Source organism: Lates calcarifer, linkage group LG24, assembly GCF_001640805.2.
Source record: "Lates calcarifer isolate ASB-BC8 linkage group LG24, TLL_Latcal_v3, whole genome shotgun sequence".
Taxonomy (NCBI): domain Eukaryota; kingdom Metazoa; phylum Chordata; class Actinopteri; family Centropomidae; genus Lates; species Lates calcarifer.
The window spans coordinates 5,747,986-5,764,712 of record NC_066856.1 but is presented as its reverse complement, the minus strand read 5'-3'; positions in this window follow the sequence as shown (position 1 = coordinate 5,764,712).

The following is a 16,727-nucleotide window of genomic DNA, read 5'->3' as shown; positions in this document are numbered from 1 at the left end:
GAATGCATCCAATCGCCCAGGCCTCATTCTTAAATAAAACTTCCTAGACTGGCAATCTTTCTAGTCTGCCCTCCTGTGCAACCCTCAGAGGGATAAGTGGTACAGCTTATGGATAGATTAATGGAAATAACACATTCAGAGTTACATGCAACTTTGCAAAATTTGAGTTCTTCTTTTATTTTATACATGGCACAATGTAACATTATTGCCATGCAATGTTGTTTATTCTAAACATTAACACAAGTGTGCAGGTAAGCTGTGACATGTGTGAACATATCCAAGGTAACACTCCCCACCCCCAAGCAAAGATTCATTCACACACACACAATTCCAACCAGCTCATCTCATCAAGAAAACTGAGGAAATACACGTGAAAACATGGAATATTCAGCTCCAGTCACTTGTTTTCAGAGCGTACAGTATTTGGTGATGTATGTGCGTCAGTGTGTGAACATGTGCTCGCGAGTGTCTGTGCTGAGGGCTGCTGCATTTCATATTCCTCTCGTCTCTTTTTTTATTAGGTTGTTTACCAGCAGAGCTGAATACCGAGCAGTCGGGGGTAGTGAATGAAAAGTGAGGGCGGGTGAGTTGGGGGTGCGGGGCGTTGGAATTGAGAGCCATTTTTCAAAATTTGATCCAATTTCCGTAATTCTCAAGCCTCCTGTTTTCAAAGGTCCCTCCACTCTCCTTTCCAGTCTGTGACAGGCAGAGAAGCCCGAGCGCTGAGGCTTATAAAGTAATATAATCACCCACCCACCCACCTACCGCCCACCCTGCCCGACCGCTACCCACACACACTGATGTGGGGCCCATTCGCACAATATTGGCACAGCTGCAGCACCCAGGGTGTCTTATGATTATGAAGATGAGGGGAAACAGAGAGCTGCAAGCTGTCTGCTGTCTCCTGGGGCCCATCATCACTTCTCTCCCTCTTTCTCTCTCTCTTTTTCTCTCAGGTGAATTTCAACTATTTCACCTGATGCTTTTTTTTTCTTTCAGTTTGTATATATTTGGTTTATTTATGTGTTGTTTTCATTGCCTCGGCAGTATCTTCTTTTGTCACCACAACATCAGTGTAGAGACACGATTGGCAGCTCAGATTCGAACTGGGGTTTATTCTGTACGGACTGCTGAAGGCCAAAACTGCTACAGCCACTCATACTAAAGCTGGAGAGATTGCAATAAAGCAATTTTAAGATCCAACTTGTCTGTACCACTCAGAAACTTGATGAGCTGGGTAGTGAGGGAAGCAAGAAAAGATAAAGCAGTCTTATGACAATGACAATTGTGATCTTGGACTAAAGTCCTGGTTCTACCAGTCAGACTCATTTTCTTACATAAACTTTGCATGCAAATCAACATCATTTTGTATACATAATGTACACACAATGGTTAATAATAAGATTAGGTTTTTCAATGGTCTCTGAGGATACGTTGATTATGCGATACTGACAATTCTAAAAATGGAAGTAATTCTTCCTTGTTAAAGTAAATCTCCAAAGTGAGCAAAATCTTGTCACTCTACACACACACACACAAGCAGACAGACACATAGCCATGAAGACAGGTGAGGTCCAGGTGTGCTGATCATTGAGCCCTACGGATCCTGCTGAGGCTCCCTGGGTCTCCTGTGATAGCGAAGCCTCCAGGGCAGAGCTGGCCACAGCAGTCGATGTAAGCCAGTGGAGCCTGGTGACAGTGTGCAGACAGGCTTTTGCAGGAGCAGTCAAGGTAAATTGAATGTGCCTAACCAAGGTGCAGGATATAATGTAACTGTCCCTGGTATCCTGGGGTTTGACACATTTTGACACCATAAGATGATTTTATGTAGGAATTACAAGAAAAGCCGAGGACAGTGTCTGACCCACTCTGTACTATAGCTCTGTCTTATAGAAGTTTCAATGTGAAACACAGGAAAGTTTTATGAGCAACTTACACCAAGATCGTTTGTCTTTTGGTCTGGCATTGCATATTTTTAGCTTGTGGTTGGAGTTAATTCTGGAGTTTTGTGTTCACTGCATCCCTGTTCCCTTTTAAAGGATCATTCCACTTATTATAACTTTGGTCTTATTTTCCTACTTTTGGCCATCATTTCTTTCAGGTATGATTGTAATAACCAGCTAAGGACTAGGAAGCAGGAAACACGGCAACCACAAAATCTGAGCAAGCAGTCATACAGTACTATAAAAAAGGTATGGTACAAGACTTTCAGGGGCCTTAAAAGCCCCATGTTCATTGTGAGGCGCTGTGTGGTTATTTTAAATAACTGAGCACTGCTTATTTCAGTGGAAATGAATAGGGCCTTATCTAATGCTAGGGTACTGGAATAGCCCACAGGCCATAGGAGGTTAATCTGTGCAGTTATCTAAATCTTCATTTGGATGAACTAAAAGTGACTGAAATGGATCTATCACAGAAACTGTACAACTAAAGGCCTTTTCACGTACAGAGCAACACAAATACAGAGCACGAAAATGGGAGATACATGCCTTCAAATATACAGAAACTGAAGCTCCACTGTGCTAGTTGCGGACATATTTTTTAGCAGCCTCCGATAGCCTGTGTGATTGTGATTATTTGCGGTGCAAAAACTCAGAAAAATCAACTTATTTCTGAAAAAAAAATCACTTTTTTGTCGCATAGTTTTCATGTTAACAGTTCGAAAAAATTAATTGACGGATGAATTAATCGCTGCAAAAAAACGCCCTCAGTGTGAAAAGGCCTTAAGTAGGGAGGGTCAAACTTGAATCACTGAAAAACTTTTAAAGCTTGCTTCAGTTTCATCTTCAAAATAAATTTCGGCACATGGAATCTATTTCTGCATAACAGATTCTGATGAGTTGCTTCAACTGCTGTAATGCCTGTCACACTACTTGTGGGGATTCAGACCGATAACAACCCTGCATTAAAACATTGCATGGGGCTGCGTTGGTGGGGACAAGGTGCCTGAGGAACAGAAACACAACTGTATGCGATTCAGGAAGTCAAGGTAGAGTGAGAAGCTGTTTTCAGCAGTATTAATCGTGTTACTACCATCTGATGAATTTTCCTCAGTGTTACGATCTTTGACCTTCAGTGGCCTGGACATCTAGTAACCCTGCTTGCTCTGCTTATTGAAAGCAAAGTGCTTCAGTATGAATCTGGTGTATGAGCCAGAGGCAGAGTAGCAGGGTCTGCAGAGGAGCCATTAGGCAGTGACGGAGGCTAGATGGGGCCACTGACCTTCATATGCTTCACTCAACACTGCAATCACAGCAAGTCCCCACTAAAATAGACAATCCTCTGTGCGAACCCAGGATTATTCCACACAACCAAAACTGTCTCTTTTACATGGAAATGACCAGTATTCATGTCTGAAAGCAAGTGTAATGCAACATAAATCCCTCAGTGCAACTTCGTGTGCAACCCATGTTTTAACAAATAATCTGTCTGAATAAATTGCTATTGATGGTGAGGACATTTGCTGCAATGGCACCTCCATGAGTCCAAAACTAATCTCAGATGTTCAGATCAAGGAACCCCTGTAAAATGATGTAGTCCTAGCCCAAATTACAATTAAAAAGCTGATTAGCCTCTGGACCATTATCACCTTTGACTAACTCTACATCTCTGCTAAAATATCCCCATTTTAAACTGTCTGCACACCAATATGAGCTGGAGGTGAATTATATCAAATGAATTATTTCTGATTAATGCTATTTATTATTATCTTTGCCTTTTTCTAGAAGAGCTAGAACACAGTTTTCCAACTTGTTTTGGCTTATATATCTGAGCAGCTCCTGCTTGTTATGCCTCATCGCAGGTTGCATATATATCTATAAATTTCCCCCTCAGATTGTTTAATGTTAATGTTTTTATAGGTCAGAAGAAGTAGAACTTTCCAGTATTTCACGGGAAAAAGTTTACGCAGTACAAAAGTCTGTTTTCCCTTTCAATTATCACTTGAATTCGGTATTCAGACAAAGATATTAGATATCCAGAAATGTATTCATGTCACGGTGGAATGTCTCTGATCCATTTAAGATTTAAGATACATTTTAATAGCTGTTCTTGAGCTTTTGAGCATATCACATGATCTTCCTCAGCACTTTAAAACCTGCAATAAAATAGATCTATGAGACTTGTGAGAGTGAACCAGTACAGTACACCGTTTTCATATTGTTATTTGATAAACTGTTACTGTAAAAATATCAGTTGTATACACCTCGAGGTTTAGTGCCTTTGACATATCACACAGTCTTTATCAGATTCTCCATCTTCTGATGAAGCTGTATTATGATATTAAATGCGTCAAAACAATTACTGCATGGATCTTAATGTGAAATTATTTACCTGGTGTTGTTTTACGAATGAACGTTAAATGTACAATATGTAACTTTTCCACATTTAAAATGTCAAAAAATGACAAGATCTACATATTTTGTTGAGCTGTCAATGAAAATGTAATATATGTTTTCTGTGAAATCCACTCGTTTGAGTACTCAGACTATTGTGTCTAGACTTAATGAATACAATATACATCACAAAATGCCTAGGTATGTCTATTAAAAAATGTGCATCAGTGTGCATTATTTTAATCAAGGTAATGTGCAGTTTTGTTTGGTTGGCTGTCAAAAGGATGAAAGATTTTAGTCATCAGAGGTCTGGATCTTCAGTTAGCAGAGAAACAATGTTAATGTTAGCGGTAGCTCGGCTCCTTTTTTTTTTTGGCGGGAGACTTATTAGAATAATTCAGCTCCTGGTAAAAACCTCCTGAACGACCAACACTGAAGGAATCTTAACTAAGAGAAGCTGACTGCAATGACGGCACAACAACAGCTCCCATGATCCCATGCTACTTCACGACATCACCAAACTCCATCTTTTGTTATTGTTTTGATTGAGTGACCCCTAGCAGCAGAAAATTACATATTGTGTATTTAAAAAGTCCAAATTGTCAAAATAGTTGACATCTAATTCAGAACAGAGAAGGTTTCTACAATTGAACAAAAGTAACTGTATGGGAACAAAGAAAATTCATTTCATGAATGGACCATTTCCAGTAGGTAGCGATATTGTAGTATTGATCAATTTTATAATAAACAAACAGTATTATTAAAATCCATCATATTAGAAGTGAACGTCACAAACCCTCTCATATATGATTTTTATTATCAGCCAGGCTTATTGGCAATCTAGTATTTAATCTACTTCTCACTAGCTTACCTTCACTCACTCAGAGAACACAAGTCTGTGTTTGAGTTGCTGGGTTGACACACTGTTGCAGGAAAGAACTTGATAATGACATTTTCTGTGTGTTTTAGCTTATGATCTGCTTTGAGTAGGTTTTCATCTTGAGCAGTCTTCCTGTGTGTCAGCGCACATTCTTCATTATTTGATTTCTTGTAACAGTGATAAAAGGGAGGACTTGGCTGTACAGTGAGATAGCCAATATACCTCCATAATTCAATTTGATAACGCTAAACTCTCCTCCACTGAATCCTCTGAGATCTTAGCTTCTGCTCTTCAACCCCATCAGTCCAGCACTTAAACGTATCAGTCTAGGGATGACTGTCACACACACACACACACACACTCACTCTCTCTCACACACACACCAAATTAATAATCATTAGGCTTATTTCCATATGTTTTCTACTGCAGATGCATCCAAATGCCAATTGAGAAATCATCACTGCAACTGCAAATTGGAGGTTTGAATTCCTCAATGTACAGAGTGCCATTCGTTAATGAGAGGTGAAGGGTAAAATTGAATAATGCCAAAAAGAATTCCCGTGGCATTCGGAAGAGAGCGCAGAAGGAGGAGGGGGAAAAAAACGTTCATGCATAAACATTTCTCTCGGTGCTGGTATCATCCTGAGCACCCTCAGTACAATTGGCTTCTCTTTAAATGTAATATATTCTAATAGAGAACACACTGTAAGGACGGTGGCTCCACATGCAGCTAAAGTGATATTTGTGTAGTGCTCTCTGCTATTGTTTTTCCATAAAAGAAAATTAAGGATATAAGGGCAATCTGTTAAGAACCAAGTGAGCCTGCACAATATAAACTTTCTACAGTGTAATTTGCATCTCTACCCAAGGGTGATGTTTTTTTTTTTTTTTTTTTTTTTTTTTTGGTTTTTGTTATTCTGCCCAGTGCTGTTAGGGATGCTTCATCTGAATTTGAAGGAAGTACATTTAAATCCCAGCACAGTGATATGAAGCACCCTCGTGGCAAGATGCCACCAGCACTGTTTGTGTTCCTCTCGCTAGTGCCATTTAGCGCTCTTAGCAAAACAAATCTTTTCTTGTACTGTGAACACTCTTACTTCCATTTACAGCCACCAAAGGCTAACACTCAACACCTGCAGCCCATTATACCAGCCAGGGTGTAAATTCAACACTTAAGCGCTGCTTTGAAACAACTGTATCCTGTATGCGAGTGCTTTCGGTGGAAATTATGGACATGGCAGAGTGACATGGGTTAGCAAGAACACAGATCATCTTTGCAATCATTACATTAAACAGGAGTAACCAAGGTTACACTGGTCCTGTGTGAATAAGGCTTTAGTGTGGGTTTCTCTGTAAACAAGCCTTTGTTCAGACTTAAGATTATCTAATACAGTAGCCAGGTCTCTAAGGACTCATGCTCTGCTGAAAACAGTTTACTCTTTGAACCTGTAAGTGCAATTTTGAATTTAGAGGTTTTTGATGCATACCTTTTAAGCTCTTCCCATTTTTTGTTTTTTTTATCACTAACGTCAGTTGGTCTCTTTGATTTTGCTTTTTGTCCTGTAATAGTCTTGTCTTTTGTCCTGCAAAGTTCTAAACTATTTTGGTACTTTTTTTCTTCTTCTGACATTGTTGCTTAAAACCAGCTTCCAAAAGCATTAAGATGGAGCAGATGCAGGACACAGTCGTATGCAGTTGTAATGTTTAATAAATCTTCTCAGGCAGCAGTGATGCATGGATTATTTACAACTCAGGGAGTGTTTATCCGATAGGCCACAGAGACGGGTTAACCAGACACCATTTCTCTCATTGTCCTGTGACATTTCACTTATTGATAATTTATGTGCAAAAAGCATTGTGCTCAGATTAGCAGTGCAAGGAGTAATCACAATTTATGGCCTTAAAAGGGCAAGCCATCAGGCTGTACAGGAGAGAGAAAAATGCCCAGCAGCCATGTGACCAGGAACACTGAGATTTCTATATCAGACAGGAAACACAGATTTATGAGGAACTAAGGGTAAATGAATGTTTAAACTGATTTCTACTATGGTAGATCAGACCAGAGGTGGGCTATATTTCCTCAGGTCCATGTGCTTAAGTTACTTTTCTGAGTAAATTGCACTTGTTTGAGTAGTGTTCAGGCAGCATACCTTTTACTCTTTCCCTAGAAAATAATCAAAACTCTGTTACACTTATTATACTTAGACTAATTGCTTTTCCTCTATTTTGCCCCATTAATTTTTATATGCATTCCATGCACAGTGAAAAGGCTGGTAGTCTGCTGATCCCAGGTCTGCAGTGGCTCTCCATTACCACACATTTGAGTTTGTTTTTGTACTGTTGCTCTCAAACAGCGTGTGCAGCTCATGCTAAAACTACAAAAATGCATATTAAAAAAGGGGGAAAAAAATCAAAAGCCTGCTTAAATTTTAAGTGTTCACAACTGGCACCTCAAGTAAAGATGGTTTACTTTTCATCCTCTTACTGGTATTTGACATAAGCAATATGATGTGCTATGAGGGTGCACATGGGAATTTTGTGATCACACATAAAGGAATAGTTTGACATTTTGAGAAGTTATTTGATTTTAACTTTAACTGCTTCAAGTTCTTACAGTGCAACAGTACTTTTGCTTGATGACAGATTTTTTTTTTTCTTTTTGCTTCTCTGTCTGCCTCTGGACAGACTGAGGAGTGGAGGGATGACATGAATGGTATTAAAATCCCAACAGTGTTCACAAACAGTCAGCACCTATTCTTGCAATTGTCCACCTACTGTAGTATGTTTTCATTGAAACACTGAGGAAGCCACCAGGCAATGCTCTGAGTATTCAGTCTTTTTTTACATTTCAGTCTGCTGCTGTGTGGCGGGTAATAAATCATGTCTCGATCTCTTCTTAGAAGGCCCCAGACACTTTAATCATCCTGTATTCTTGTGTGTTTAGCCATAATAATTTGGCTCTATCATGCAAGGACAGTCCTGCCTGTGATTTATGTGTATGAGCGTGTGAGGGAGCGGAGGAAGGAAGCGGAGCCGGAACACAGCCTCGCTGCTGCTACTGTTTGGCTTATGTTTTTCACTTCCTCCAATCGTTCATCCCGGTGTCTATGCTGTATCTGTTCATTTTCTCATTCTGCTTCCCCCTCTGTCTCTGCCAAGCAGGCGTCCATATGTTGCTCTTTATTAGGGCTGGGAGAGAGCTGAAGACAGAAGCTGAACTGAAGTCAGTTTTCTGGTCAGTATGCTAAACACTATACTGCACTCCTACAGACAATGAAATGAATCAGTCAGTGTGGGAAACTACAACCCCAAAACTATTGCAATTTCAACCAGTCAGAATGATCTATTTATGACTGGAGAAAAAGAAGAACTCCGGTGATGTTGTATAAAGAGCGACAAAGTCCATATTCCAGTTTGTAACCTCTATTAATTTTGACACCTGATTTAGTTTTCATCTTGGTTGTCTGACAAAAATATGCAACAGTTTTAGTAAGATTTTTAGTCATTTAAGTCAGTTTCAGTCTAGGACTAGGTCTAGTTGTCGTCACTTGAATGTCGTCAAATTTTTTTCAAAATGTTTATTTTGTCCAAGCATTTTGAGGCTACAGCTGTCACCATCTTTTTGTGCAGTTACCATGGTTACAGGTGTCCATCGCCAGATGTCCATGTCATTCTCCTCTGCAGTAATACACAGACTGACTCACCTGAGTCACTCGTTAGCATTTCAAAATTCTCTCTGTTTGAACGGAGCCACTCTCCGTAATCTAATACAGTACAGTTGTTCCTGCTAACCTAGCATTACTGCAGCTTCCTGTACTTTTCACTGCAGAACAGCGAGTCAGTCAGAAGCTGGATTCACCCACTTGGTTACTTCATTTTCTGGGTTTAGTTTGAGATGCATGGGGACATCGTAACATCAGTACTATGATCTTTGTTTAGCGAAAAGGAAGATTAGCTAAAGCGAGATTTAGATCGATAATGACAACATTAATCTTGGGATTTATAAATTCCTTTTGATAGTAGCACGAAAGATAGCTGACTGAAAGGAAACATTAATGCTACCTATACATCCATGACATTTGATAGTTACATTGGCTTTCCTCTTTATAAATATAAATAAATATAGCAGGTCAAGTGGTTAAATCATCTTCTGAACAAGAGAAAATTTGGCCGGCAGAGGAAACTGTTTAGCTAATCAGGAGGAAGGGGAATAACATGCAACAAAGATCCACAAATTAATCTACTGATCCACTTTGATTCAATGTTGCAAAAGAATAAAACACATAAATACATAAAACATAACAGTCATATTCAGTATATCCACTTTATTTATAGCCCCATGATACCTTGTGTTAATTATGGGCATGACTTACATTACTCCTGTCACTGAACTGGCTTCTGTGAGATGTATGCTATAGGCATCTTTCCTGTAACACATCAAAGGTCGGGTTCACCATCTTGGGAAATGTGGTTCTTTTTTTCTGATTTCATATTACTTTCTCTTCTCGGTCATATTACTTTGTCAATTGTCAGTCATCTATAGTAATAGAGCCGCTCACTGTTGATGCATATCAAATATCAAATATATCACAATACAGTTGCTTTGTTTTTTATTTATTTTTTCTTCATTCATGTTTTTTTTAATAGAAAACTCGGCTTCAGAAAAAAAAGATAAAAATGCCTTTATGTGTGGTTTTACATCACACTCAACACCTGTCACTGTCATTTCTTTCTGAAGAGTTGGCCTGTAGATTAAAAATTCTCACGGGTCAACAACTATCACTATTTTCCCGGCAGCCTTAAATGTGAGAGCGTGTCGAGGCATCGTCCGTATCTGGAATCAGTTAACACCATCTCGGCGCAGTCCAATGAGGTTTAGTTTAGTCGAGTAATGAACAGTCAGGTGAGACAGGGAGGACAGCCAATCAGGCTCCTTCTTCTGCCAGCTGATTAGGTGTTGCTGCCTCATTAATCACAAACAACAGCTTTGGCGCAGAGTAATTAATTAATCTATTTTAATCAAATCAAAACAAGGTCCTATTGTTTGGAGAGGAGTGTGGCTGTGGTGATGGGAGAAATTACAGGGCTTCAGTGTGAGACCTGTCTTGGAAAGCTCTAATTGAGATATTGGCAGCGTCTGACTGAACCAGATGGGTTGAAAGAAGTAAGAGACGACTGGTGCCAAACAGAGTGGGCTGACTGACTTCTTCATTAACACACTTCCTCTAACAGGGGAAGTTAGGCCTGAGTGGCAGTGCTAACCATAGGCTACTAATGTACGCTAATCCAACTCTGCTGGTTCTGCTGGCAACGCTGGAAGTTTTTAAGTTCAGCATATTTTGAATTTTGACTTCATCCAGTGAAAATGACTTGGCAGCTACCAAAATACGCCAAGGTTTTCAGTCTGTCTGGAGTCCAACACAGGACAACATCACTCCTGACAAACAGCAGACAGGCCTCATAAGGCACTGTGTCTGTCTATGTGTGTGTGTGTGTGTGTGTAGCTGTCATGTAGTGGATTTCATGAAAAAAAGGCCTCATCTTGGATTCTAGCTTTTAGTTTTCACAAGTGGGAGTGATATGTTTCCCTCCCTTCCAATATAACCTTTATCTTCCTCTTAAAATTGCACATAAACAGCGCTCTCTGAAAAGCAGTGGAAATTTCTCTCAATATGCAAAACTGTGTTCACAGGCCCCTTTATGGCTGTCCTGTGATGTATTTTTGAGATATGCAAATATGACATTTCTCTTCTGTGATTGCTCTTCAATCCCTGCTCTCCCTTCCTTTCTCTCCTTCTCTCTCTCTGTTAGTGAGAGGTGAGACATCACCTGTTCAGCTGTTCAAAACATTACAGCAGATTGCAGCATCTGTTTGGTAAAACCAAAAGGAAATTTACTGTCACTGTCCCTTTTTCATTTCGTGGTGTCCCTAGTTGCTATTTCCATCAGTCTACTCTTTCAACTGAAATACCCAGATTTCTCTTACACTGATGTTCATCCAAATCTGATGCCCCCACTCATCAAAACAGAAAACAGTGTCAGAGAAAACTATTCAGAACACGTTAATATAACTCTGAATATTGTAACCAAATAATAATACTATTCTGCCTGGACTGTAATTAAAATGGTGAGTGGTTAAAATATCACATAACACATTTCTGAGCATAATGCAAATCATTCTATTTTATGCAATTTGTGACACCATGAGTTTAGTTTTTACCTTTTTATAAAAAAATGAAATAACTACAGTGTTTGATATGTAGTACCATTTACATCCTAACCATCACATCCTGGCCAGCATGGTCCCCACATTAGCTGTGCCCAATGTATATACATGTATAGGGTTGTCACTCAAATGCACACCACATACAATGACTGCATAGTGTTTATATAACTTGTGTGACTTTCCAGTCATTCCTTCCACTGAGATGCAATCTGTGTTTTAGCTCTTGTTTGGTCTCCACCAACTTTAGCTTAGCTGCTAAATGCTCCACTATGTTCACCAGTTAGTCTCTAACAGTGCTCGTCTGCTATTCGGTGCTGAGCAGGTAATGTACTCTGAGAGCTTTTTCACAGAAAAACAGTCATTTGACCATGTGACCCATTTTTAAAAAATATGAATGTGGAAGTATGAATTAGAGCAGCTGTTCTTTTATTGTTTTTTTTTTTTTAAGTACTTTGCAATTAGTCCTCCAACCTATAGACTGTTTGTCCCCACCCTTGGATATGACCCATTGGTCACGGCAGTGGCCGGCATGGTAACAATAAAAAACATGTGGTTAAAGTTATGGAAGCATCATGGTTTGATTAGATTTAGGCACAAAAACCACTTGGTTAGGTTTAAGAAAAGATCATTATTCAAGTTATAATAAGTACTTTATTAAGGTTAGAGGACATTTATTGTTGTGGTTACAGTAATAAACATGTGGTTATGGTTTATCAGTCACTGATAAAAAGAATCAACACTATTGGTTTGGAAACAGGAAGCGAGTCCTGTGTTTTGTCAGCCCATCCATCCACTTCAGCCTCATACTACATCACCTCACTTTCTCCTTTACTCCTGCCATAATAGGTTGCCTAGCGACAAAACATAACTATGGGATCATCATACTCTATGGGGTCATTTTTACGGGGAGGACAGTCTTCACTTTCAGCTGCATGTCATATATGAGAGGTGATCATCGTTAGTGTCATTTCATACGTGGCAGGATAATTAAGTCAGTGTAGTTTAAACAGACATCTGGATCACATGAACATCGGATATATTAACTGTGAACTTAAGCAGTAGGTCCTCTGTTTTCTTTCCTTTTAGTGGAGGCTCACCTTACAACTTAAGAGATGGGACATTATTAGTGTTTGGTAACCTCCTGTATACTGCTCCAGTTCTAAAGCATCATGACATGTGTCTTCCAACTATAACGTTTAATATTTGAAGGGAAAACATTGCCTGTTGTCTTGGTGTTCCAAAAATATCTGTGTACAGAGCGTTTGCCTGGACAGAGAGTTTGGAGCAGCTTTATATGCACTCCTTAGTGGAAGTCTATCAGAGCTCTTTGTGCCTGGAAGATGTTTTAAACAGTGCCACGTTGACATGGCACATGCTGACCTCCATCCGCTTGCCACTGTACACTCTGACGGGAATACAAATAGGGTTTTATACAGGCGAATAAACAAATGCTTAGTTTAACTGAGTGGCCTTTTACAGGGGCTCAGTGCCCTTCTTTTTTTTACATTCCCCCCCCCCCATTTCCTGAAATGTCAGCTCTCCTCTGCACGCTGTTTATCTAACCATCTAATTCCTGTCACAAAGAGAGAGGCAGAGAAAGACAGACGGGTTACCAGGCTCACTGTTTTTTGTTTTTTTTTTTTGGTTTTTTTATAGAGCAGTTATGGAGGGGTTGGCCTTTTTGGGGGTTTGAACAATGTTCTGGGAGCACTCTGTCATTTCTCACTCTGTGACTTTTAGGAGCTTATGACGGATGGTTCGCCGCCTCCCGCCTCTTCCACATTAAACTGAGAATGGTATCACTCAAAGTGGGCCTGTAATGCACAAATAACCGGCAGCCATTTTAGAATAAATGCATGGCTGTGGCAGCGGGATGCGGCAGACCTTTGGGTGAACCCCAAATGGAGCCTTCTGTTTCCTATTTAGCCAATGCCTGTGATCTGTCATATATACATATATACAGACTGCTCTCTACCCACTCTGCCACTGAAAGCTGTTTCTAATGCCGGTCGGGGGATGGAGGAGAGAACAGCCACTCTCATCTAGAATTACACCGATGTAGCGGTTTGCAGATATATAAGGCCAATATTTACTTTTTTATTAAAAATCACACCCAGTCCGGTCAGTTCGCTCTCCCTCTGAAACAATGAATATCATACAGTTTTACAGAAAACAGATTTACTCAGTTCACCACCGAAGTTGGAAGGAGGTTGTGTTTTCACTCGTCTGTTTGTCCGTCTGTCTGCCTCTCTGTGTGTTTATTAGCAAGACATCTCAAAAAGTTACCAACAGATTTGGCTGTTACGTGGTGGACAGAGCTCTCGGTGCAAAGATCAGTTTATTCCCATTTGGTCAGGAGCCAGATCTGGGACGTTTGCCATCATAAACAGTTTTTTAGCAGTATTCTCTAAGTACTAGGATGTGTTTGTGAGAAAGTTTCGAGGCTTCCCCTCTCTGAATAAAATATGGAATGGTTTTGGGCAAACACAAAGCAGTCGGCTTGTTCAATACATATTGTTTGTTCAGTGAACCTCTATGATGGACAACTGCTCATAGCACTGCGCGTCTGTGTGGACCATATCATTTGCATGTATAATTCCAGCCTTAAGTAGTAAACAATGGGCATACTGACGCATTGTCATATACCACCTGTGTGTTTTACCTCTCCCAGTGTGTTAAGGTGTATCATAATGTAAAATGCAGAGGTTCAGTTACATAGAAAAGAGGCAAACAGACATGGTTTTGTGGTCTGTTGTGCTCTGGTGGCCTCAGGGTTTAAGGCACCAACCATGGACTGCAATGTCCCTGGTTTGAATATAGCAAGGGACTTTTTTCTTCCTTTCCTTTCCCAAAGACAAGAAGGAAATGAATAAAAAAGAAGCAAGTTAGTTCCTGGTAAGTTATGAAATCTGTCTGTCTGATCTGTCTCACACACACACACACACACACACACACACACACACAGACACACTTCATTCAAATATGTGGATGAAAATAAAACTTCACATTGTGTTCTATCTGAACACACCTTTGGCTCGCACTCTTGAAACTCATATTTTCAGAACATCAGCAGTGAGCTGCAAGGACATTTGGGGATTGAGGGGCATCCTAAATAAAATCAGGGAGTAAGTCTTTAACATAATATTTGCTAGAGTTGAATAAGAAAACATTTTCCACCGCGCACACAGCTCCAGTGTCTTCTCCTTTGCTGCTACTTGCTATGCATTCATCCTGGCAACTGTTAACATCCCCTGCAGGCGCTGAGAGGAAGGTTCAGATGTGACTTTAACAAAGCTGCAGGACTCTATCTGGGGGAAAGTATTGCTTCAAGTCATTACAGCCTTTTCTGGTCTTGTCTAGTACGATAACTGCTAAAATGCCTCTGTGGACTTGCTGCACAAAATCCTTTATGAATGAAAAATATTGAGATGAAAAAAGAGGAAAAACAATAAAACAATGGAGAGTTGTCATAACCAGAAATAACAACAGTATTGTTGTTATTGCTGTTATTGTTGTCTTGCGGTTGTGTGGCTGTTTCTTTTAACCATGATCAAAATCTTTCGCTAACCTTCATGTACATACCAAGCAGCTTTGGAACGCCACAGTGGAAATCGCCTAAACCTAACCAAATTATAGCCACAGTGAGGGTAGAACAGAAAACAGCCATATTAATAATTACTTTAGGTAGTTGTAACAAACAACATAATTTATTCACTAGTGGAAGATCTGTTGAGATAGTATGAGTGTTTTCATATTTCCCATGTAGATTATCATTTTCAGGAACATTTGCAAAGGCTGCTGATCAAAAATCTGTTATAAATATTCAGGAATAAGCTTCTAAAACCGGTTTCCGAATTAAACAACACATTGTCTGTCCATGCCCTCTAGAATGTCACCGAGAAGTGCTTTCTAATCTGAAGCTCCTATCAGCAAGACCACATCGTTTATCATTGCTGATGGAGGCGGTCTCTCATGTTAATGTCTGTTGTTCTGTTTTCTGTCATTCGTCTTGGGAGGCCAGTTTCAACTATTAATAAGACAAGGTTTTAGATTGCCTCTGATTGGTGTTCTTTAATGTCCTTTCTATTTGGTCATACTGCTGCTTGATGGTGCAGTGGTTAGCACTGCTGCCTCACAGCAAGAAAGGTCCCGGTTTGAAGCCCAGTTTGTCCGTGGCTTTTCTCTGTGGAGCCCGCATGTTCTCACTGTGAATATGTGGCTTTCTCACACAGCTCAGAGGCATGCAGGTTAGGTTAATTGGTGACTCGAAATTGCCTGTAGGTGTCAGCCCTGTGATAGACTGGTGACCTGTCCATAGAAATGGAATATATTGCACAATTCAGTTATTTTAGAAATGGAAAAGTGATAGGATATGGTGTAGTATGGTGATGGTTATGAGAGCACAATAATCTAAAAACAATAAAATAAGAATAAAACTTACCAGTTCAGCTCACCTGACAAAACTATACTTTCCTTTAAGAAATTATATATAATGTTCCTGTCTGAAGTAATGACAGGGATTCTGAGCCATTGCAGACCTAAATGGAACCACTTTTGTAACCACAGAGCTTTGAGACTTTTCTAGCTTTACACACATGGCTAATTTAAGGCTTTATGTTTAGAGGAAAATCCAGTTGATGAATATTTTACAGCACTGAACATAGATCTGCTGCATATTCTCAGTCACCATTAGTGGGTGGATACTGGCTCTGATCACTGCAGCTTATTGGGCATCAGTGGGCTGTGCTGCGAAGTGAACTGCCTGCTGGGTGATTGATACATGTTATTCAGGCTAGATAGAAGGAAATTGCTGTTGTCCATCTCATTTGCACTCATTGATCCATCTGAAGGCTGGAGGGAGGGAGAGACTGAGAAAGAGAAAGGAATAGTTGATGTTGCCATGCTGGATGCAGGTGGAGCCAGCAGCAGTCCAGAGCTTTTCATTACCCACACCCAGCTCCATCTCAGCACAGTGTGGATGGACGCAGGGGTTCGGCTGCACTTGACTCACATGCAGCAAAAACACATTATCAGACGGGCTAGATAATGATTCAATATTATCGTTTATGGTCTCTCTATATGATACAGGAGAAATTCTCTATAGGTTACCACTGTTTCTTAAGATACTGGAGAGGTGGCATTTTAACATCCACCCACCACATCTAAGTATAAATACTAAATTAGCTGTCATTCAGCATTCATATTGTTTATACAACTGTTATGAGCAGATAAATGAGACAAACTGTTCTCATTAGCCTTTGACTTACAATTTCAAGTCAGCGATATG